Here is a 23,172-nt window from a genome sequence, read left to right on the forward strand (position 1 = left end):
TAACATGTGGGTATGGGTCTTAAAGCAGTCTGTTCCGACTCAGTGGGATACTAAAAATGTATCTGCTTTCCCTGAGATCTGTCCTTAATTAGGCATATATAAATGTCTCCCCCAAAATGCAGGTTTTTCCACCCTCCTGCTGTTTTCCCCACGCCTTCTCCCTTGACCTGGCCACGGTGCCCACAGACCAGAAGATGGCTTAGAGACACGGCTGTGACCTTGGCTACAGCCCTGATTTTGACAGCAATAGCTTTTGCCTTTTCTTACGTTGACCAGCAAGGGGCGTTGTTGACACAGGTCTTCCAAAATTCTACCAGGAGAAAATTTATAAGTTTCCTGCCCAGTTTACGTCACCAGCTGGCCGAGACTTGGGTGAAAGGTGTTGGATGTCATCTAGGTAAGCTGTTAGTGAGCTGGCTTGATTTATACAGGAATCCAGCCATGTAAAGAGCCTGGATAATGACAATTTCTTTTTTACTTTAAAAGAACAAACATGTCCTGCCTCAGGCCTTTGGTGGAAACTGTGGGCCAGTTGATTCTGTGCATTTGTTTGTATCAATCAAGATCTTTTGTAATTGGAGCTCTATTTGCATGGTATTTTTAAGTCCAATGAACCAAATGTAATTACAGACTGTGAAGGTGGGATACGATTGTAAGGGTTCAGGTATTTTCCCTGATGGGAAATCCCCAGACTGGGAGACTAGACACTTGGGTTCTAGGACCTGCTTTGTTATTAACTAGCTATTTAACCTTCTAGGCCTGAAAGTCCTCATCTGTAAAATGAGGGAGTAGATCTATCATCCAGATTCTGTTCAGTTCTAACGTTCTGTGATTTCACCACAGTGATTTTAATCACAAGTGTAACTACCTGTGAAGCAGTAAAACCCCTATGGCATTGGAGATGTTCAGCTCTACTACTTCAGGGGACCTACTTTACAGACCTTCTCCTTTCAAAGGAAGTATACAAAGGCTCTTGTTTATAGTTTGAACATCTCCAAATACCGTGTCAATAATAAATCAGGAGAGGGAGTAAATGAGGTTATTTCTTCTCCTTTCTCTTGTTTCCTTTTTACTCACTAAGGTCGGGGAAGGCCCTGAATGGAGACAAACTCGGCTGACTTGGAGCTGAGCAGGGCTTGCCCGGCCTGGGACAATTGGACTAAATTCGAAGATAACAATCTTTGGAGCTTTCTGACTTAGTCCTGATAACTTCACCCAGGAGCTGGCAGCCTGCTCAAAGAGGTAGGTGACTTTCAGGTTCCTGATGGTCACTGCTTCCCACCCAGGATCTAGGCACAAGAGCAGACTAGGAACTCTTTGCCCTGTTTGACTCTCTTCCTCATCACCCCCTTAAAGATTACCCCTTGGTCCTTGCCCCAGAAAGACCCTCAGCCCCTGAATGCCAGTGTGCAGAGCAGCTTACATGTTTAAAATATTTCACAAATTGTATTAAGCTACTAGGCTCCATCCTCTTAGTATATTTCAATTTTTAAAGAGGAGCTTTTACGCCAGAATTTCTTTTTTTTTTTAATTAATTAATTAATTTATTTATTTATTGGCCGTGTTGGGTCTTCGTTTCTGTGCGAGGGCTTTCTCTAGCTGCGGCAAGCGGGGCCACTCTTCATCGCGGTGTGCGGGCCTCTCACTATCGTGGCCTCTCTTGTTGCGGAGCACAGGCTCCAGACGCGCAGGCTCAGTAGTTGTGGCGCAAGGGCTTAGTTGCTCCGCGGCATGTGGGATCTTCCCAGACCAGAGCTCGAACCCGTGTGCCCTGCATTGGCAGGCAGATTCTCAACCACTGCGCCACCAGGGAAGCCCTACGCCAGAATTTCTATCAACCAACCACACATTGAAAGTCTTTGGTGACAACTTGGTTTGGTTTATCTTGCATGAGTGTATGTGTGTGTGTGTGTGTGTGTGTGTGTGCGTGTGTGTGCACGTGCTTATGTGTGTTTGGGGGTCGGGGAAGGAGTGTGGTGTTAGGAGGTGCAGAAAAGATGAGCGCATGGCTTAGCCCAGCGCTTGGGTGGGGCGTTTGTATTTCTAGGATAGAACTGAAATTCAGTTTCCTGCTGAGACAGCCTGGGATGCTGAGCCCTAGCAAGGCTCCCCCTGTGGAAAGGCCCTTCAGACAGCCTAGATCCGGACACTGTCCAGGAGACAATATACAATCAGGAGAGCCAACAGTTTGGAGCTGGGAAGGGATCACATCTTTTTTTTTTGGGGGGGGGGGTGGTGTTGTGCCACGTGGCCTGTGGGATCTTAGTTCCCCGACCAGGGATCAAACCCGTGCCCCCTGCACTGGAAGTGCAGAGTCTTAACTACTGGACCTCCAGGGAAGTCCCAGGATCACATCTTTTGATGCTTCCATTTTTAAAAGCAGGGCTGCAACAAGCTGGGAGAAAGCCGAGAAGTCAGTGTTCGTCTTCATGGGCAGATGGGAACAGCAGTGGGTTGAACTGGCTTAAAGAACCAGAATCAAGGCAGATGCAAATTCTGTCCCATTGTCTCTGTAATCACACTCACTTGTGTGATTGTGGGCATTAGGTGGCCGCCGATTTAGATCAGAACATATTGTCACTGTACCTTCTAGTCTATTGAATGGGCGACGTGGAGGTGTTTTTTTAATAGGAATGGCACATCAGGCCACTCGTCCCTTTAATCTGTTGGGTAAAATATTTGAAATCAGCAATGCAACTGCACACCATTCCCTACCAACTCCCAATGCCGTACTTATTCAGAAGCATGGGCTCTAGGAATAGCTGCTCCACCTTGAGTTTATAACCCAATTCTAGAAACATTTGCTGAGCCGTTATTACTGTAGTTAATCGCTTCTAAGACACCCTTAAAAAATATATATATATATAGACATCCTTGAATTTGGGACACATCTTTAAATTGATGGCATGCCATAGTATAATTGTCAGTGTTTGTTTTTTTAAATCTCTCTTAGTGGTTCATAAAATAATGGTGTATCTTACAATCAATGGGGTTTTAGATTTGATGAAATGTGGTATGTGCTAGGCCGTGGATATGGGGATAAAAGGATTTATGAATAAGACAGGTCTCTGACCTCAAGGACCTTACTTATACAACTAACTAAAACAATGTGGCAAGGGCTCTACCAGCAGTGCTAATACAAAGTGCTGTGGGAACACAGAAGAGTATCAATTAATTCTGCCTGTGGGGCTGGGAAGGACTTCATAAAGGAGGTGACATTTGAGCTGGGCCTTGAAGGATAAGAAGGATTTTTCCAGGCAAAGCATGGGGGCAGGGGTGGGGGCATTTCTGGAATGTGAATGTGGAAGCTCTATTTGGCTTCAAAGAAAACTCTTAACAGCAATGAATTACAATGCTGGGAAGTTACATTCTGCTGACTACATCTTAAAGTCCTGTGTGAGGTTCTACTCTGAAAACTACCTGCATTCCAACCCTTTGCAGATAAACTAGAGAGTGAAGTTCTCATGACATAAACACGAGGTTCCAGATAACAAACTGCAGGAAAAAGATTTTGCTGGTGCCACTGTACCTTTGGCTGCCATCATCTTTGTTTTCGAAACAAAAGACCTAAGAGATTTTGGTCATAGTATTCAGCTAAGTCCACTGTGAGCGGTCTGGTTTCAAACAGATGTATGAAACAGAAACACCGCAGTTGCTGTTCTCTCCAAGAAGCAGTATAGCACAGAGATCAAGTGCACCAACTTGGGTTATCCACTTACTAGCTGTGTGACCTTGGTCAAATTGCATGAGTCCCTGTAGCTCAGTTTTCTCACTTTGCAGGATGGGGTTAATAAATAGTGTTGTTGGGAGGATAAGACAAGATCACATATAGTCAATAAATGTCACCATTATTGTTATCATTATTATTATTATTATATAACAGACAAGGGGAAATTGACCAAGTTCATCTGTCTCCTTCCAGCTATTATTCTCACTAAGCTTTTTACACTTATTGACCCTCAAACTGTGTTCTCTGGAGAGGATATGATAAACTCATTCATAAGATGTGTATCAATGATGTGTGATACATTTGGGAAGATAGAACAAGTTGCGGGGAGGATATTTTGATTTCATTAGTATATGAAGCCTTAAGCCAAAGTAGTGAATCTGTCATGATAGACTTTCTGGCCTCAAGACAGATCCTATAAAGGGAAACTTTCTTGGGTCAGAGCCCACTCAACCCCCCTCCAGTCAGGTCGGTGTGAGGCTGGCCCCTGGCCTTGGCAGGCAGCATACCAGAAGGAGGAAGAAAGCCCTGCTCCAGTGCTGCAGTGGGAAGAAGCTCATCTAGGAAGAGGGGATGGAGACAAGAGAGGCTGTTACAGTATTTTTCATTTCCCCTTGGCACAGGGAGCCAGGCAGCTGGGGACCCACTACTACAGCTGCTCAGATAAGAATAAGTCATTGTCTTGTTCTTTGTACTCATAAGACACTGAAGCTGTGGTTCCCCATGTATTGTAGGTGTGTCCGCCTGTCCATCTTTCCATACTGAGCATCAAGGTGGTGTCTCCCCTGTTGAGTGGCCAGAGCTACTGTTCACAGAGTCTCTCTCTCTCTCACACACACACTCTTACTCTCCCTCTCCCTCTAGTTCTCGCTCTCTCTTTCTCGTGCATTCTCTTTCTCACCATTGATCACAACCCAAACTTTTGATGATTGCAACATTTCAGTGGGCTCAGGTTGCGTTTCCCAGGAGACTCAGTTTATACCTGGTTCTCTGAGGATGTGTTCTGGGGTAACCTTGAAGCATTTCTTTGGCCTTTCAGCCCATGCCTGTTGACTCCACAATAGGTGTTGTCATGTATATTCCAGACCACGATAGGAAACATAACCTGAGAGATTCTTCTTATGTCACTAGTACTGTAGCCTGCATTTGGACTGTTGGTTAGAGCCTAGTTTATTATGTGTCACACACTTCCATGTACATCATCTTCTGTAATCTGCACAAAAACCCTTGATCGTCGGATGAGAAACCGAGGCTCAGAGATACTAAATGACTTATTCAATATCACAGTAAGTAGTAGATCTGGGATTCAAACCCAGCCTATCCAACTCCACATACAGTGTTTGTTCCATTATATCAGGCCACCTTTTGTACTAAAATGAATGAACCAAAGGTTCAGTCGCCATAGAAGTTATTTAACTTTCTCAAAGGTAAACTGGTTTATTGCTTCAATCTGGACTCAACTTGAGTCAGCCATCTCTTAAATGGCTAGGCTGCGTTGTGAAGATGCATCATCTCATTATTGGAAAGACCATAAAGTATACATCTTCTGATGGTGGGTTATTAGGTCTACATGAAGGACACAGCACCGAGTAACATAAACAAAAACAGTTGAAATATGAAGCCCAATTGACAGCTCTCTAAAATAAGCTCCAGCACTGATGGAACCAAACTGATTAACTACAAGGAGTCTTTGACACTCATTGTAGCTTTGGGGTCTGATTTTTTATTCTTTATAATTCAAAATTATTTATCATATGTCACCCATTTTTTCCCATTGGATCCTTGCTTCCTAAAGTGTTTTCATTGAAAGTTGACTACTTGTTAAGAAAAAAAAACCTGCTCTAAGCCCCCTTACTGCTTAGAACGTGTTAAGTATGCTTGATGATTTATATATTTCCGTCTTATTCTTTCCTTGTTGCCCTGGTAAATTTCTCAAAGTTACAACAGAGGAATCGTATCCTGTTCACTCATAACTGAAACAGTTCTTGGAAAAACCATTTCAAGATCTCTTTATTAAAATATCTTCAATAACAAGACAAAATGTTTTCTTTAAATTTACAAATTTATTCAAGATTTTACAAAACAACATCTCCTCTTCATATAATGAAGTAGAAGAAAATCTGGAGAGCTGCACTTGGCGTTCATAAATGTGGGTTATGTCAGCAGAGAGCCCGGAGGGCATTTCTGGTTTTGAGGTAATCAACCTTTTAAAATGCATAATATACTTTTATGTGGTTTTAATGAGTACAAAAAAATATATTTGCATGTAACATAAGGACTTTTCTCCCATAAAACATGACTTATCTGCAATCTTTTCCTTTGGGTATATATTAAGGCATGTTTATAAATAAACAGCCGAGAGTTGAAGGCCTCCAGTTCGTACTTTGTGCCAGGGCAGGGCAGTGTCCTAGAAAAATCATGAGATGTGGAGTTTGCCCCGTTGGATTCACTGGTAGAAGATGCAGTTTGGGGTGCCAGAAGTTTATGAGGGATCGACACCTGTGAAGGAAAAGGGGAGGAAGCAGCATTGAGCAGAGAGGGAATTGCCATGCAAACGACAAAATCTCGACAACTGGGCAGGGAGCTCTGGACTCTTATCCATCAAAGTGACCCCTATTGGGTGGAAATGGCTGGGCCTTTGTACCCCCACCCTCGTTTGGTCACCAAATGCGGGCTTCCTCCGGAAGGCGGAGTGGCTCTCTGTGGATAACGCAGCCCCTGAATGAGCTGATGGCTGCAGATGGTCTGCTGCCCTCACTCCCCTGTTGGGCAGTGAGTTCTCCCTTTAGGGAGACCTGGGGGGTGCATCTTTGAATCTACCACCCTCCATCCCTCTCACCTCTCTTTCTGGCTTTTTTCAGGCCTCTCTTCCAGAGGGGAAACTTAGAAGTGTGATGTTCGTGGGACTAACTACAGCACCCACCTCTGCAGCTGTTCTTGGGGCTGCAATTGTCACTCAGCACCTCCTTCCTTCACTATCAGTTCTAGATCACGCTCGCCCTGAGCTACCGCCCTCTGGTGGCCTAAGTGTCTTACTGGTGGGCCTGACCTTGACTTGCATCTTTGAAGGGACTGAGCCGCTGGTCATTATGCCCTTCTCAGGCTGGGGCTGCTGTACCTGTCCACCTACAGTCACCATTGTGCACAGGAGTACTAACATAGGCCCAAGTGGCAGCATAGTTCCACACGTGCTTCTTCAGGTCCCCATTGCGTTAACAGCAGCCCTGCCTCCTGATAATGAGTCCGTTACTCCTGCCATGTTAGTGACCCCTCTTCTGGCCTGCTGGGCACTGGACACAAGGAGCCTAAAGGGCTTAGGCAGCAGCTGTAGCTTAGAATTCAATGGGATTCTTGCTGTGACCCCAGAGAAAAATGCCTTCTTTGGAGACCAGGTCCTCTAGTCCTATAGAGTTACAGGGAAGGTAAGCACAAAGTCCCTGCATTAAGTAGGAGCCAAGCAGAGAAGTAGAATGATTAAGAGATTTTGCTTTTATATCCATACCTATATCACCTACATTTCTCTACCTATCTACCTACCTACCTACCTACCTATCATCTATAGATAGAGACATCATAGATTTTAGCTTACTCAATTGTATTAGCTGGTTAAACAGTCTCTGTAAGCTTCACACCTAATGCTGGAGCTTGAAGTCTGCAGGGCAGTCGGGAGGGGCAGTGAACATGAAGTGGGGGAGATCAAGGACAAACTAGAACCCAGAAGCATGAGCTGGCACCCAGGAGGATGAACTGGAGTCTGTATCAGTCTCTCGTTTCTTCCAGGTTTGATAAGCTCGTGCTCCTTGCCCATGACCGCACACGCCAGGCCCTGGTCTAGGAGTCTGAAAAGCTGAAGGAGTGTTGAGGGGAGGCTGTAGTGGCAGCCACAGGCCCGGGGGTTGCCCGACACCAGAGAGGTGAGCCGATAGTGACAATGTGCGTGAGCTGAAACTGTACCTGGTGCTCCTGCACTGAATTTCCAACAGAGAAGCTCTATGGCTCCTGCTTCACCAAGGCCCATCAAATCTGCAGAACATCCCACAAGTAAGAGAATTCTGGGAAATGTAGTTCAATCTAGGCAAGTTGTCACATTACAAACCTGCTGCATCTCTCTGTGGGTCATTAGAAGTAATGGTAATTGGAACCACTCTTGCTTCTACCCCTCGATTCCCAGACCATGGTATTCTTTCAGTTGAGAACACAGTGCTATTTAAAATTCTTTTACTCAGTGCATATACTGCATCTTGGAAGATGGCACTCCATTCTCACAGAGTATTGCCTCCCAGCTGGGGCTTCAGCTGTGGACTGTTTCAGTGCTCTATCAGAAAAGCAACTTCTGGATAGTGTGGGATGTAATATGACCAGTGGTCCTGGGCCCACTCTTGCACTGCCTTTCTGTCAAGTTGGTCTTCCTGGTCTGACACGATGTTATATGGCATCCCATGCTAAGTCCTGAGAAAGAGGCGCTGGCTCAGACCCTGCAGGCAGGAAAGCTAAGCCCATACTTGAAATATGTGTCTATTCCTATGAGAATGAACCATTGGCCCTTTCAGGATGGAAGGGACATAATGTTATGAAGTTGCCGTCGAGGGACCAGTTGGTCTCCTCAAGGAATGTTTCCATCCTGGGGGCTCTGTGTTGGTCTCTGTATTTGGCAGGTTGAACATTCTGCAGTAGCATTAGCTAGATCAGCCTTGGTCAGCAGGAGTCCATGCTGTTGGACCGCTCCATAGCCTTCATCTCTGCCACTGTGGGCACTCTGTTCATGTGCCCATCATGCCATCACTGGGGTGGCCATTGACAAAGACTGGCTGATGTCAACTGCCCAGGTCATTTTGTTTACTTGGTTGGTCAGTGCCTCCTCTGAGCAATATGCTCTCTGGTGGATGTTAGCATGTGATACAAAGATCTTCACACTAAGAGCCAATTCTCACATGTCCATTCATGGGCCTCTGCCTCTGATCGTGCTCCCCATCTTCCAGTCTTTTCCCTTCCAAAGCCCTAACCTGTTAGCCAGGACATTCACCACTGACCATAAATGTATAAATATTTTAACCTCTAGCCACTTCTCTTTCCACCTGAGGTGGGTGATTAAGTATATAATCCAAAGCTCTTGCCAATTGGCAGGATTTTCACCTGGCACTGTCTTTCAAGTCCCCAGTCCTCTGAGCAAGGAGAATGCCCATTTTTCACTTGTGCCCACATACTGACCCAACCCATCCATAAACCAAGCTTTTCCCTCCTCCTTCAGTTGATCTGATGGGGTCCCCATAGACCTGTAAGAATGAACCGAGGGAGGTGCTCTGTATAATAGTGGTGCCTGGCATGGGTGTCTGAGCTACCTGAGCTGGCAGTTTGCTTGTGCCCTTTAGTACTGTTCATGATCACCCCTGGATACCCCTCTTTCATCTTGTGATGGATTGTTGCTGGGCCTGTCTGACCTTATGATTTAATGGATCTGATAAGACCCAGTTCATGATAGACAGTTCTAGTTGCGCGGTTACTTGGTGTCCCATGGTCAGGTGTTTCATCTTCACCAGGGAACAGCAGCATACCAGAAGTTGTTTTTCTTTTTTTTTTTTTTTAAATTTATTTATTTTATTTTTATTTATTTTTGGCTGCGTTGGGTCTTTGTTGCTGCAGGCGGGCTTTCTCTAGTTGCGGCGAGTGGGGGCTACTCTTCATTGCGGTGGCTTCTCTTGTTGCGGAGCACGGGCTCCAGAGCACAGGCTCAGTAGTTGTGGCGCAGGGGCTTAGTTGCTCCGCGGCATGTGGGACCTTCCCGGACCAGGACACGAACCTGTGTCCCCTGCACTGGCAGGCAGATTCTTAACCGCTGCGCCACCAGGGAAGTCCAGAAGTTGTTTTTCAAAAGGCATGTGAGGGACTTCCCTGGCGGCACAGCGGTTAAGAATCCGCCTGCTAATGCAGGGGACACGGGTTCGAGCCCTGGTCCAGGAAGATCCCACATGCCGCAGAGCAACGAAGCCCGTGTGCCACAAAAACTGAGCCTGCGCTCTAGAGCCCCCGAGCCACAACTACTGAAGCCCGCGCACCTAGAGCCCATGCTCCGCAACAAGAGAAGCCACCGCCATGAGAAGCCCGCGCACCACAATGAAGAGTAGCCCCTGCTCGCCGCAACTGGGGAAAGCCCGCATGCAGCAACGAAGACCCTATGCAGCCAAAAACAAAAAAACAAAAAAACAAAAAACCAGAAGGCATGTGATTCTCTTCTGCAGATGGCATGGCCTTGTTCCAGAACCCCATGGGCTTGCATTGTGATTCTCCCACAGGGCTTTGCCAAGGATTCCATACTGCGTCTTTTCCCACTGCTGACACCTCTAATACCATATGATCTGCCAAGATTGCGTGGCCGGGCAGCTTGCATGGCAGCCTGGACTTGCTGCAGAGCCCTTCACTGCTCTGGGCTCCAGTCATAGCTGGCAGACTGCCTTGTCACTTGGTATAAGGGGTGGAGTAGAATCCCTAGATGTGAGATACGCTGCCTCTACAACCCAAGGAGGCCCACTAGGTGTCATGATTCCTTCTCTGTGGCAAGAGGTACAATGTGCAAGTTGTCTTTTACTTTGAAGGGAATGCCTCTGCATATCCCTGACCGCTGGAACTCTAAACATTTTATGGATCTGGTAAGCCTCTGAATCTTTGTGGGGTTTAATTCCCATCCTCGGGAATACATGTGTCTTACCAAGAGGTGGCACAATAGCTCCCTCTTGCTTTTCCGGTCTGATCAAAAAAACATCATCAATGTAATAGGCTGGTAAGATGTTCAGCAGGGTGCCCAGAGGGTTCTGATCTCTTCAGACTAAATTATGACAGAGGATAGCGGAGCTAATATAGCCCTGGGACAAAACTGTATATGTATATACTATTTCCTATTTCCTTTGAACGCCAACTCTTTTTGATCCTCTTTTCTGATTGGGACAGAAAATAAAGTATTTGCCAAATCAATGGCCATAAAGATGTCTTTGACGTTATGTTAATCTGTTACCACAAAGATATCACATGTAACACAGCAGCTGTGATTGGAGCTACTACTTGGTTGAGCTTGTGGTTGTCTACAGTCATCTCCCAGCTAATTTCTGCAGGCACAACACTGGTAAATTAAATGGAGATATGATGAGAATCACCACCCTGTATCCTTTAGAGCCTTAATGGTGGTATTACTCTCCACAACCACCTCCCGCCATGTGATGGTTTACTGTCACGGCCAGGTGTTGTGGTAGTGGTGGCAGTGGTTTAGTATCAGAGGCTTCCACTTGGCCTTCCCCACTGTGATAACTCTTATCTCACTGGCCAAGGACACAGAGTGGTAGTTGTGTGAAGTACCCAATTGTACCCTTGGAGATTGGAGTGATGACACTGAGTTCTTCCACCCAGTGGACCTCCCATGAGCTGGATCTTGGCCAGGACTCCATTTATTACCTGGTCCTCATATGTTCCCCCTCTCACAGGAGGTCATGATGATATTTTGGGTCTCCGGGTAACTATATCAACTCAGACTCTATGTCCACTAGTCCTCAAAATGTCTAAGTATACTCTCTCTTCAGTACACAGATACCCAAATAAATGACCAGAGGTCCCTTTGCAGAAGGGGAATCACTACAGTGCATACTTGCTGTGATATTTCAGGGTCCTTTCTCTGAGGGATTCAGCCACGTCTTCTATCAGTGAGTTGAAATCTGGCTCAGGTCTGGAAACTGGACAGGGGATTATGAAATTTTATTGAAACAACTGCCCTTGGTCTCCCAGATCTTTTGTTATTACAAGCCGAGTAGTACTCTTTGCAGCTGCCCATAAACTTTTCCCCTAGAGATGCCGCGTTCTATCCACCTTCTCCATAACTCTCTGTGGGTCAGACCCCTTGGCTGCCATGTGAACTTTGTCTTATTGCAATAATTGCAATCTCCTGGCATCTGATGATTAAGCACCACCACCTGGCCTCTGTTGTCATGAGTTTCTTCATCTACAATGCTATCAGTAACCTAAGTTTATGACAGCTTTTTCTACCATCAGTCCTGGATGGTAGAGGAAGCCACCACTGAACTTTTGAATGATGCTTGTGTCCCTCTCACTGGTGCATTCCTGATGGGTTTGTTAAATAGTGTGCCCTCTGGCTCTTCCTATGGAAGACAATCTTCTGCTGGGTCTTGTGGCTGTACGTGGGGATATCCATTCCAGCATGCCCACTTCCTTGAGCCTTCTAATGCCATCCTCAACTATTTGCCACCACAGTAATTGATATTTCAACTCCACTCAACATAGCCTATCACATTTTCCTTCTAGGAGCCATCCTAATAGAAAATTTACACCATTTCCTGGGGTCCTTATCAGGGTGTTAAACCTGTATCTCAGGAAACTACTCAATAAATTCAATAACCTCTATCTGAGTTTATCCATCCCCACCTTGATCAAGCAACCTCAAAATCCAGCCTTATGTATATTCTCCCTACTCCTGCTGGCACATGCCAGCTACCTCTTGCAGCTTCTTTGGAGTATAGTCCCTTTCCTCCCTTATCAGACCCAGTGCATCCTCAGCTGGGTTATGCTTAGACTTAGCCCAACTATAAGGGGAACAGAAAGGGGGGTGGTGGTGGGTCATGAGAGGGAGCACATGTTACTGTGTGGGGAGAGGCCTCTGCATGGTCTTCCAGAATGAGGCTGGGAGGGTGTTAGCTCTTCATAGGGATGAGGTGTCCCATGTCTACTGGCTCAGATGGTTCAAGGAAGTCTGGGGTGTCAAAATCCTTGTGAGTACTCATCTAGAAGATCCCATCCATGCGTTAGGATGCCAGGTTTTCCCAGCCAAGGGTGTTGTCTTGGCTGGGTGTTTAACATTAGTCGAATGTTCAGCCACTCAGACTATTAAGTCCTGGGTTTGGTTCTGAGAGTTCTTGGCCCTCCCCATATAGGAGATGAGAGCTCTTTTGTATTTAACTAAAGAGGCCTTCTTGGCTTTCACTCCTGGCTTTCAATTGCCCATTACCCTCAGCAGTTCATCAAATCTGCGGTCATATGATCTTCTTAGCCATGTAGTTAATATTCCCTCCCTATATATATGTTTTTATTACTTCAATAGAATATAGGCATTATTTTAAACATATTTATTATTTTTAGGGTATACAACATGATTTAATATACATATACATTGTGAAATAATTACCATAATCAACTTAATTAACACATGCATCTCCTTGCATAGTTACCTTGTGTGTGTGTGTGTGTGTGGTGAGAACACTTACGATTTACTCCCTTAGAACAGGCTTGAGGACATGGGGAGGGGGAAGGGTAAGCTAGGACAAAGTGAGAGAGTGGCATTGACATATATACACTACCAAACGTAAAATAGATAGCTAGTAGGAAGCTGTTGCATAGCACAGGGAGATCAGCTCAGTGCTTTGTGACCACCTAGAGGGGTAGGATAGGGAGGGTGGGGGGAAGACGCAAGAGGGAGGGGATATGGGGATATATGTATACGTATAGCTGATTCACTTTGTTATACAGCAGAAACTAACACAATATTGTAAAGCAATTATAGTCCAATAAAGATGTTAAAAAAAAAGATTTACTCTCTTAGAAAATTTCAAGTATATAATACAATATTATTAATTATACCCACCATGCTCTAAAACTTATTCATCTTATAACTGGAAGTTTATATGCTTTGACCAACATCTCCCCATTTCCTCTACCCTCTAGCTCCTGGCAACCACCATTCTACTCTCTGTTTCCATGAGCTTGGCTTTTTTAGGTTCCATATATAAGCGAGGTCATGTCAGGCTTATTTCACTTAGCATAATGTCCTCTGGTTTCATTCATGTTGTCACAAATGACAGGATTTTCTTCTTTTTAATGGCTAAGTAATATTACATATATATATATCACATTTTCATTATCCATTCATCAGTTGATGGATATCATTTAGGTTGTTTCCATTTCTTGGCTACTGTAAATAATGCTGCACTGAATATGAGAGTGTAGACATCTCTTCAAGATACTGGTTTCATTTCCTTTGGATATATATCTAGAAGCGGAATTGCTGGATCATATAGCAGTTCTACTTTTTAATTTTCTGAGGAACCTTCATCCTGTTTTCCATATTTATATTCCCACCAACAGTGTACAAGGGTACCCTTTTCTCCACACCCTCACAAACAATTATTATCTTTTAGATAACAGTTGTCCTAACAGGTGTGAGCTGATTGTGGTTTTTGACTTGCATTTCCCCAATGATTAGTGATATTGAGCATCTTTTCATGTACCTATTGGCCATTTGTATGTCTTCTTTGGAAAAATGTCTATTCAGGTCCTTTGTCCATTTTCTAATTGGGTTTTTTTTTTTTTGCTATTAAGTTGTATGAGTTCCTTATATAGTTCAGATATAAACTTCTTATCAGATATATGGTTTGCAAATATTTTCTCCCATTCTGTAGGCTGCCTTTTCATTTTGTTTATTCTTTTCTTTGCTGTACAGAGGCCTTTGAGTTTAATGTAATACCACTTTGTTGTTATTTTGCTTTTGTTACCTATGCTTTTGGTGTCATATGCAAAAAATTGTTGTCAAGACCAATGTCAATGGGCTTTTTCCCTATGTTTTCTTCTAGAGGTTTTATGGCTTCAGGTCTTACATTTAAGTCTTTAATCCATTTCAAGTTAATTTTTGTGTGTGGTGTAAGATAAGGGTCCAATTCTATTCTTTTGTATGTGGTTATCCTGTTTTCACAGTACCATTTATTGAAGAGGCTATCCTTTCCCCATTGTGTGCTCTTGGCACCCTTGTCAAAGATTAGTTGGCCGTATATGCATGGGTTTATTTCTGGGTTCTCTGTCCTATTCCATTGATCTATGTATCTTTTTTATGCCAACACCATACTGTTTTGATTACTATAGCTTTGTCACATAGAATGAAATCAGGATGTGTGATGCCTTCAGGTTTGCTCTTCTTTCTCAAGATTGCTTTGGCCATTCGGGGGCTTTTGTGGTTCCATATGAATTTTAAGATTGTTTTTTCTCTACTTGTGTGGGACTCTGAAGCAAATAATGCTGACCTAAGTGCTCTGTATCGATCCAAAATGGCTACACCTCTATAGTCCTGCCTCTCTGAGTCACCAGATGCAGGCTGTCTCAGAAAAGGTGTGACCTGGCTGTGAGGTGACTCTCTGTAGCTTGGAAGGAGCTGACAGCTGTAGGCTGTTGCTGACCGAACTCCCCACAGCTAGGCAGCATTTCCTTCCTTGAGGTGGGCTTCTTTGTGTCTACCACAGAGAAGATGAGGAGGATCTGAGTCCTGACTCACTGTGTGGCACTGGACAAAGTACTCTACATTGCTGAATCTCTATGGAAATACTTCCCTCATGGGGTAGTTATGGGAAGATTAAATGAAGCAGTGCACACATGATATCATTTTGTAAACTCTAAGGTGTGCTATAAATGTCCACACTCAAACTGGGATTTTTTTTTCTTTTCTCTGACCTACTTCCACTTCTTTCAGCCACCTAAATTAAGACAAGTGATGCATTGCATAAAGTTTATGCATTCTTTTCTGTATTGGGGTGTTTAATATCCATTCATGTGAAGATCCATGTTTGATTTAATTTGGATATCCAATAGTGCCTAATACAGAACTTGGCACTCAATAAATATTTGTTCAATGGGTGAGTGAATGGGAAGAGTTGTGCCCACTTTTAGAGGAGAAAGAAAATGTTATCAGAAATGAATAATTATCTGGAAAATTAGATTAAATAATAAATCCATAATATTTGGTTTTCATGATATAGCTGCATTAGTAGACCAACAGGTTAGGAAATCCTTTAGTTTGAATATGCCATTACCAATGGGCTGAGAACTTACCATCAGATGAGTCCTGCATGGTCTGAGACAACAGTCACTGGCTTCTTTGTAACAGGCACAGATTATCAGCAGGATTTACCTGGTGGCTCTATAATCTGGTTCATGCAAGTAAACTCTTGTTTAGATAGACAATGCTTCTTGCTATCCTATGAGGAGCCTATGTGACCATGTACATAAGAAGCTTTGTAGAGGACTGCGTACATGCTTTCATTTCCATTAATATTATTTTCTGCCCAATCAGTCCCTCCTGGAAAGGTAATTTCAAGCCACTGTCAAGAAGTCCCATCCTTGAGGCCTTGCTCAAAAGTGTCACTTTCTCACTGAAGGCTGGACTTTAAGTAATTTCCTCTTTCTTTCGTACCAAAAAATAAGCTCCTTGATTATCACAGTACAGATATTCAATAATATTTGTTGAATGATTGACTGAATGAAATATTTTTAAAAGGCAATTTTAAAAAGAGGTGTTCATTGCTAAATGGGAGGCCTCATTTTCCCCCAGTCTATTAAATGTGCCGCTTCCAAGAGAAGAACTGAGCTACTTTATTTTCACTCTAGGCTTTCCCCAAGTTTGGCAGAACTTTATATAGAAACTTTGTCTTTTTTATAGTATGAGTTCAGTTTTATTTATGCTGATATATATATGTGTATGAAAACAGAAAGATACATATATATAGGGAGAGAGAGAGAGACAGTCAATCTATGTTATAGTCAATACATTTGTAACTTTTTCTGCTTAAATTTTTCTAATTAAATTTCCTATACAAAGTCATTGCCAGTTAATGTGCTCATTGATGCATTGATGACATAGAGCTTAAATAACCAAAATACACTTAGAAAGCTACACTCTTGGACTCCCCTCCCTCTCCAAACTGAATAATTAACAATGTCATAGCTTGCATATATAAATAGTATTTGAGAAAACAGTCACATCTCAAATCAAGTACAAAAATATCCATTCCACCTACTTTTAATTACAATATTTCCATTACTTTGTACGGTGTTTATATATAGATAATAATAGCTTCTGAAATACTCATTGTTTAATTTAATTATTGTTACCTTTGCAGAACAGTGTGACATTATAGAAATTGTTTTGGTTTTATTATGGAAAATTTCAAACATACACAGAAGTAGACAGAATAACATCATGAACCCCCATGTACACACATCATTCAGCTTCAATAATTACCAACACGTGGCCTGACTTGTTGCAATTATATTCCTTCCCTTCCTCCTCACTCAATTCCTATTGCACAATTTTAAAGCAAATCCCAGACAGCATATCATTTCACCTATAAATACGTCAGTTTATAGAAACTATTTTGAAAGAAGTATTTGCCATCTCCTGTTTGTTTACTGGTGTATATAACAATATTAGTCCCCTTGAAGAAGATGTAAAATCAAATATTCTCAGCAAGGCAGTATTGGTATTTAGTCCTGTATTTTTAAAAAGCAGCTTAGGGACTTCCCTGGTGGTCCAGTAGGTAAGACTCCAAGCTTCCACTGCAGGGGGCACGGGTTCGATCCCTGGTCAGGTAACTAAGATCCCGCATGCCGTGCGGCCAAAAACAAATTTAAAAAGCAGCTTAAAACAGCACGTATATTTATTATCTCACAGTTTCAGGAATCCAGGCTTGGTTTAGCTGGGTCCTTTGCTTCAGGGTCTCTCACAAGGCTGAAATCAAAGTGTTGACTGGTGCTGGGGCCTCTTCTGAGACTCAACTAGGGAAGGATCCATTCCTAAAATCTCACGGTTGCTGTCAGGTTTCAGTTCCCTGTGGTCTGTTGGACTGAGGGCCGCAGTTCCTTGCTGTCTGCTGATCAGACACTCACCTCTTTTCCTTGTCGGCTAGGCCTCCCTAACATGGCTGCTTGCTTCATCAAAGTATGAAAGCTGAGAAGGCAAAAGAGAGTCTGCTAGCAAGACGAAGTTACCATTTTACATAACATAGTCATGGAAGTGACGTCCTATAACCCCTGCCACATTCTACTGGTTAAAAGCAAATCACAGCCCACACTGGAGGGGAGACAATTACACAAGGTGTGAATGCCAGGAGGCGGGGGTCATTGGGAGCATCTGAAAGCCAACATGTCATACCTCAGACCTAAAGAGTTGTTGATAAGATCAAGGTTCAAAACAGCCTTCAGAGCTAGGTCCAATCACTACGGAGCAGGGCTCTATTAAGATTGGCTGTGGCCAAGAGGTGAACTGGCCACAGCAAAAGGTCTCTTAGATAACCTCCACTAATCTGACGAGCTGAACTAACAGATGCTTTCCAGCCTCTGTGGATGTGCTCACTAATGCCTGAGGTGACTGCCCGTGGGAGGGTGGAAAGCTTCCCTCAGGCCAACCCTGGGTGCTCCTGTCTTGTCCATTTGGGCGGTATGCCTTCCAAAACTCGGTTCAGTTTGTCCCTGTCTTGGTCCATTCTGGCTGCTATAACAAAACACCAGAGACTGGGTGGCTTATACACAATGAATTTTTCCTCACCCTTCTGGAGGCTGGAAGTCCAAGGTGAATGGGCCAGCATGGTCACATTCTGGTGAAGGCCCCTTTCTAGATTGTGGACTGCCAATTTCTCACTGTGTCCTCACATGGTGAAAGGGGTAAGGGAGTTCTCTGGAGCCCCTTTTATATGGGCACTAATTCCATTCATGAGGGCTCCGCCCTCATGACCTAGTCACCTCCCAAAAGCCTCACCTCTTAATACCATCACCTTGGGGGTGAGAATGTCAACATATGAATTTTGGAGGGACACATTCAAACCAAGGCAGTTCCCAAACCTGATAACACCAGTTATTGTAATTATATTATAACTAAACACTACATAAATCGAATAGGTATGACTACAAAAATGTTTTTATAAAAACTAAGTTTAATGCTTATAGAAATTACTATTAAGAGACTCAAGTTGCTAAAATATCATGGTCAGTTTGTGGTTGAGATATCTGTAAAGATGGGGAAAAATATGAAAATCTAGAAATATTCTGCTTTCAGATTTCTCTACCCATGTCTCTAAGTCCTTTATTCATTTCAAATAAACAGAAACTGGAAATCAGACAGAGCATAAATGTGATATTTAAACAAGAAAGACAAGGAGAAAAAACCCATCAGCATATTCACACATGGGAAAGAAACCTTGGCCTTAAATCAATAGATTGGTGAGCAAGTGTACAGGTTTTAAGGTAGAATAAAATGTTCATGTATCTTTTTTCCTTTTTTTGAATGATTTTGTAGTTAGCATGTATTGATCTCCTATATCAGAACTGGCTGTTGACAGTCTCCTTGTGTATCCCAGGGGCATCCCGGGTAAGGGCTCACTTCCCACCCACCTTCTGCTGTGCTCTTCTTCCAGGTGGTACCACCCTTGCTTGAGCCTCTGACTTCCATTTCCCAGCACCCAGTGGTTGGTGTTCCCTGCTGGGTAGCTGACTCCATTCACCCATGGGCTTAGGTGGCTGGAGATCTGGCTGATTGCCATACAGACCAAGCACCCTACTTCTCTCAGCTCACGTTGTTTCTCTAGGCCTGTGACGGATTGAAACCGCTGGAGCCATTCAGGTGCTTGGCAAACCACGGCTGTCGCTCCTCCCAAAACCTAAGGGTCTGAGACTAGAAACCTGAGGGACTTCACATCTAGCTGTGTTCACAGGTTCACCTGACTTAGATTGGCTTGTCTCCAGGCAAGTCCTAGCTGTCAGGTCTCCCAGGGAGACCTGCTACCCTCTCCCCTTATCTGTCCTAATTGCTCCTCTCTTTTTTGTTAACAGTTTTATTGATATAATTTACATACAATTCACCCATTTAATGTGTACGATCCATTGGTTTTTACTATATTCATAGGCTTGTGCAACCATGTCCACCATCTAATTTTAGGACACTTTCATTATCCCAAAAGGAAAGCTTGTACCCATTAAGCAGTAGATTCCCATTTCCCCATCCCCCAATGCCAGGCAACTACCAATCTGCTTTCTGTCTCTACAGATTTGCCTATTCTGGATATATGTCAATGGAAACATAAAATATGTGGTCTGTTTTCTTTCACTGCACATAATGTTTTTGAGGTTCATCCATATTGTAATATGTATCAGTACTTCGTTCCTTTTTATGGCAGAATAATGTTTCCGTTGTATGAATATACTACTTTTTGTTCATCAGTTCACCTGTTGTGGACATTTGGATAGTTTCCACTTTTTTGGCTATTATGAATAATGCTGCTATGAACATTCATTTACAAGTTTCTGTGAGGACATATCATTTTTCTAGGAGTAGAATTGCTGGGTCACATGGTAATTCTATGTTTAACATGTCAAGGAACTCTGGATGCATTTAATAGAAAATTGATTCTTAATTCTCAGCATATAAATTTTTTTACTTCATGGATTATTCACCAGCCAGTTTAATCTCACATTTGCAACCCTGTTATTCATATATCCCATGATCAATTGGTGTCTGCTCAGGGAATAAAAGTAAACTTAATTATTGGTCTAATCACAAATAGAATTAGGCAACTGAAAATAACAAAAAATATGTATAAATTTTGGATAATTAGGAACTTGCCATTACTACTTAATTTATCCACTGTCCTTTTTGTATTTAGGTCATTTTTACTCTAATCAATTTGAAAAACGATGAAAAATCGAGTACACTACTTATATCTCACTAGTTGTATTTCTGTTGTTATTTTAGAAAGATGGCAAAGGAAGTAGTTGAACTTGAAATTTGACATTTTTTTAAACTTTCTTTTTGCTGCAGTCTAGACCACCAGCTTCTTTAACTTCCTGAGTTGGCCTCACAAAGATGTGCTTGGCTTCCTCGCTCAAGATGGTGCTTTAAATAGGAATATAGGGACTTCCCTGGCGGTCCAGGGGTTGAGACTCCACGCTTCCATTGCAGGAGGCTCGGGTTCGATCCCTGGTCCCACATGCCACTGGGCAAGGCCAAAAAGAAAAAAAAAATCACCTACTACGTCTGTGACGGGTGCTTTATAAATAGGAATACAAAAGAAACTGGGTGGATTAGCCAACAACTGGCCTCATCCTCTTTCTACCTTCGCTTCAACTCGAGCGCTAACCCTCGTACTCACCCCAATTCTAAACTCCCCTGTTTTCCCACAATGATACTCTGGAGAAAAGGGCAAGGGGGAATGCATCATTGTGCCATTCTGGGATGTGTTAGCACAATAGAAACATCCTGAGTAGCTTCCTGCCTCAGCTTCCAATCACTTAATTCCAATCTCTTGATAAGACTATCTAGTTTGTACCTGTTTCCTGGTTGCAGAGAGGAATTTATCTTTGGAGATCTGTAATCTCCAAAGTTTTATTTTAGAAGTTTTCTTAAACTGTGTCTACATAGGCAAAAGGGAAACTGGATTTGAGAGCTACCCTGATTATCCTGGTAATTCAGGCAAAATACCTGGTTCTTGGGTAAAATGACAATGTTTGTGTTAAATTCTTCTAATTCTCTATAGTACCTAAATGCAAGTGATTATGAGGATAACATGGTCCTTAGTGTACACATGGGGGCATTATAATTTGGGCCTTTGGATCTTTTAGTAGTTAGAACCCAGCTGATAAAATAAGACTTTTACCAAATCTCACTCAATGTTAAACGAAGCAAAGTTTCATAAACATAGCAGATAATTACTCCACTTTTTATTTTACTTCATTTTAGAGCTATAGGTTTGGAGAATGCCTTAAAATTCTATTAAAACAAAGTGAAATGCTTTCTACCAAAGCAGATTCCTCCCAGCCATATGTCTGTGTGCGTGAGGCAGCAGTGGCTCTTTATAGTTTATGATGAACCAGTTATGACAAGTCACCATGATCTATTTCAGGCCAGGCCCTCTTCCTTTGACTCACATGGAATCTAAAAGGTTAAAAACTTCTACTGTACATACTACAAGACACTTAAAAAAACAAGACCTTCACCCTACAGTTAATTTTTTGGTTTATATTTTTCTGATGATAAAAGTAGTACATATTCATTGTGGAAAATCTAGAAAATAGACATGCTCTTTGACCTACCAATTCCATTTCTGAGCATCTATTCTGGCACATGATTTATGATGTGCATGGATGTTTACCGTAGCATTGTTTGTAGCAACAAAATATTGGAAACAACAGAAATGTACATCAAAAGGGAAAGAGTTTAATTACAGTATCCCCATGCTTTGGAATCTATGCAGCAGCTTTAAAAAATGATGTTAATCTATACGTACTGACATGGAATGGTTTCCAACACATATATTTCCTTAAAATTAGTTGTATCTTTATCACAACCAGACATTGCTTTTCCTGTTGAAGAGGCTGCCCCACTCTTCTCCATTTGATACATACTTCCTAGAAGCAGCTATTTTTAACCATTACTCTTTTTAATTCTTCTGGTGGTCACCCACTAAATGCTAAATAGCACACATATCATTTAAAAAACTCAAATTTTGCCCAAAATGCTTATAATGCAAAACAGTCTCCTGACACATCACCTCTATTTCTACTCCTCCAGAAGTAATCAATTTGTTGTCCTTTTTCCGATTTTATTTAATAAGGTAATATATTCACATAATTCAAAAATCAGAAGTACTTAAAAAGGTACACATTGAGAAGTCCCACTACCTCTCCCTTCCACCCCATTTTTATCTGGTTCTTTTATGCTATTCCAGTATTTATGAAATATATATTCTATTGTCCTTTGGTACACAAAAGTATCGCACTCAAAAAAAACCACAAAAAACAAACAAAAACAAAAGTATCATACTCTAAACACTGTCCTGCACTTAGTGTCTTTTTTTTTTTTTTTTTTGGAGCAGAGAAAGTTTTATTGCAGGGCCAAGCAAGGAGAATGGGTGGCTTGTGCTCAAAAACCATGAACTCTCCTGCACTTTGTTTCTTAATATTGGACAACACATCTTCTCATATCAGTACATAGACAGCTTCCTTTTTTTAATATATAAATTTATTTATTTTATTTTTGGCTGTGTTGGATCTTTGTTGCTGCACGCAGGCTTTCTTTAGTTGTGGCTAGCAGGGACTACTCTTCATTGTGGTGCATGGGCTTCTCAGTGCGGTGGCTTCTCTTGTTGCAGAGCACGGGCTCTAGGCACGCAGGCCCAGTAGTTGTGGCTTGCAGGCTCTAGAGCGCAGGCTCAGTGGTTGTGGCGCATGGGTTTAGTGGCTCCACAGCATGTGGGATCTTCCCGGACCAGAGCTCGAACCCGTGTCCCCTGCATTGGCAGGTGGATTCTTAACCACTGCACCACCAGGGACAGCTTCCTTATTTTTTAACAGCTGTATAATATTGCATTTGGTAGATGCACCATAATTTAACCAGGCCCTTACTGATGGACACTTGGACTGTTTTCGTTCTTTTAATTGATTTAGAATGTTTTGAATATAAGACCATAAGACCTGGAAACTTTGGGGATATGACTTTGGCCATTTACTTTACAAATTGCTTTCAGGAAGAGATAAGGGGAGTAAGGAACTCCCAGCAGAAGTTAACCAGCTACCTGTTATACCTGAGCACAATCTAAGATTTCTCCCATAAACCTTTTCAGGAGTAGTTTTGAGAGCCATGAGAA

This window comes from Balaenoptera borealis (assembly GCF_965194805.1).
Source record: "Balaenoptera borealis genome assembly, chromosome: X".
NCBI lineage: Eukaryota > Metazoa > Chordata > Mammalia > Artiodactyla > Balaenopteridae > Balaenoptera > Balaenoptera borealis.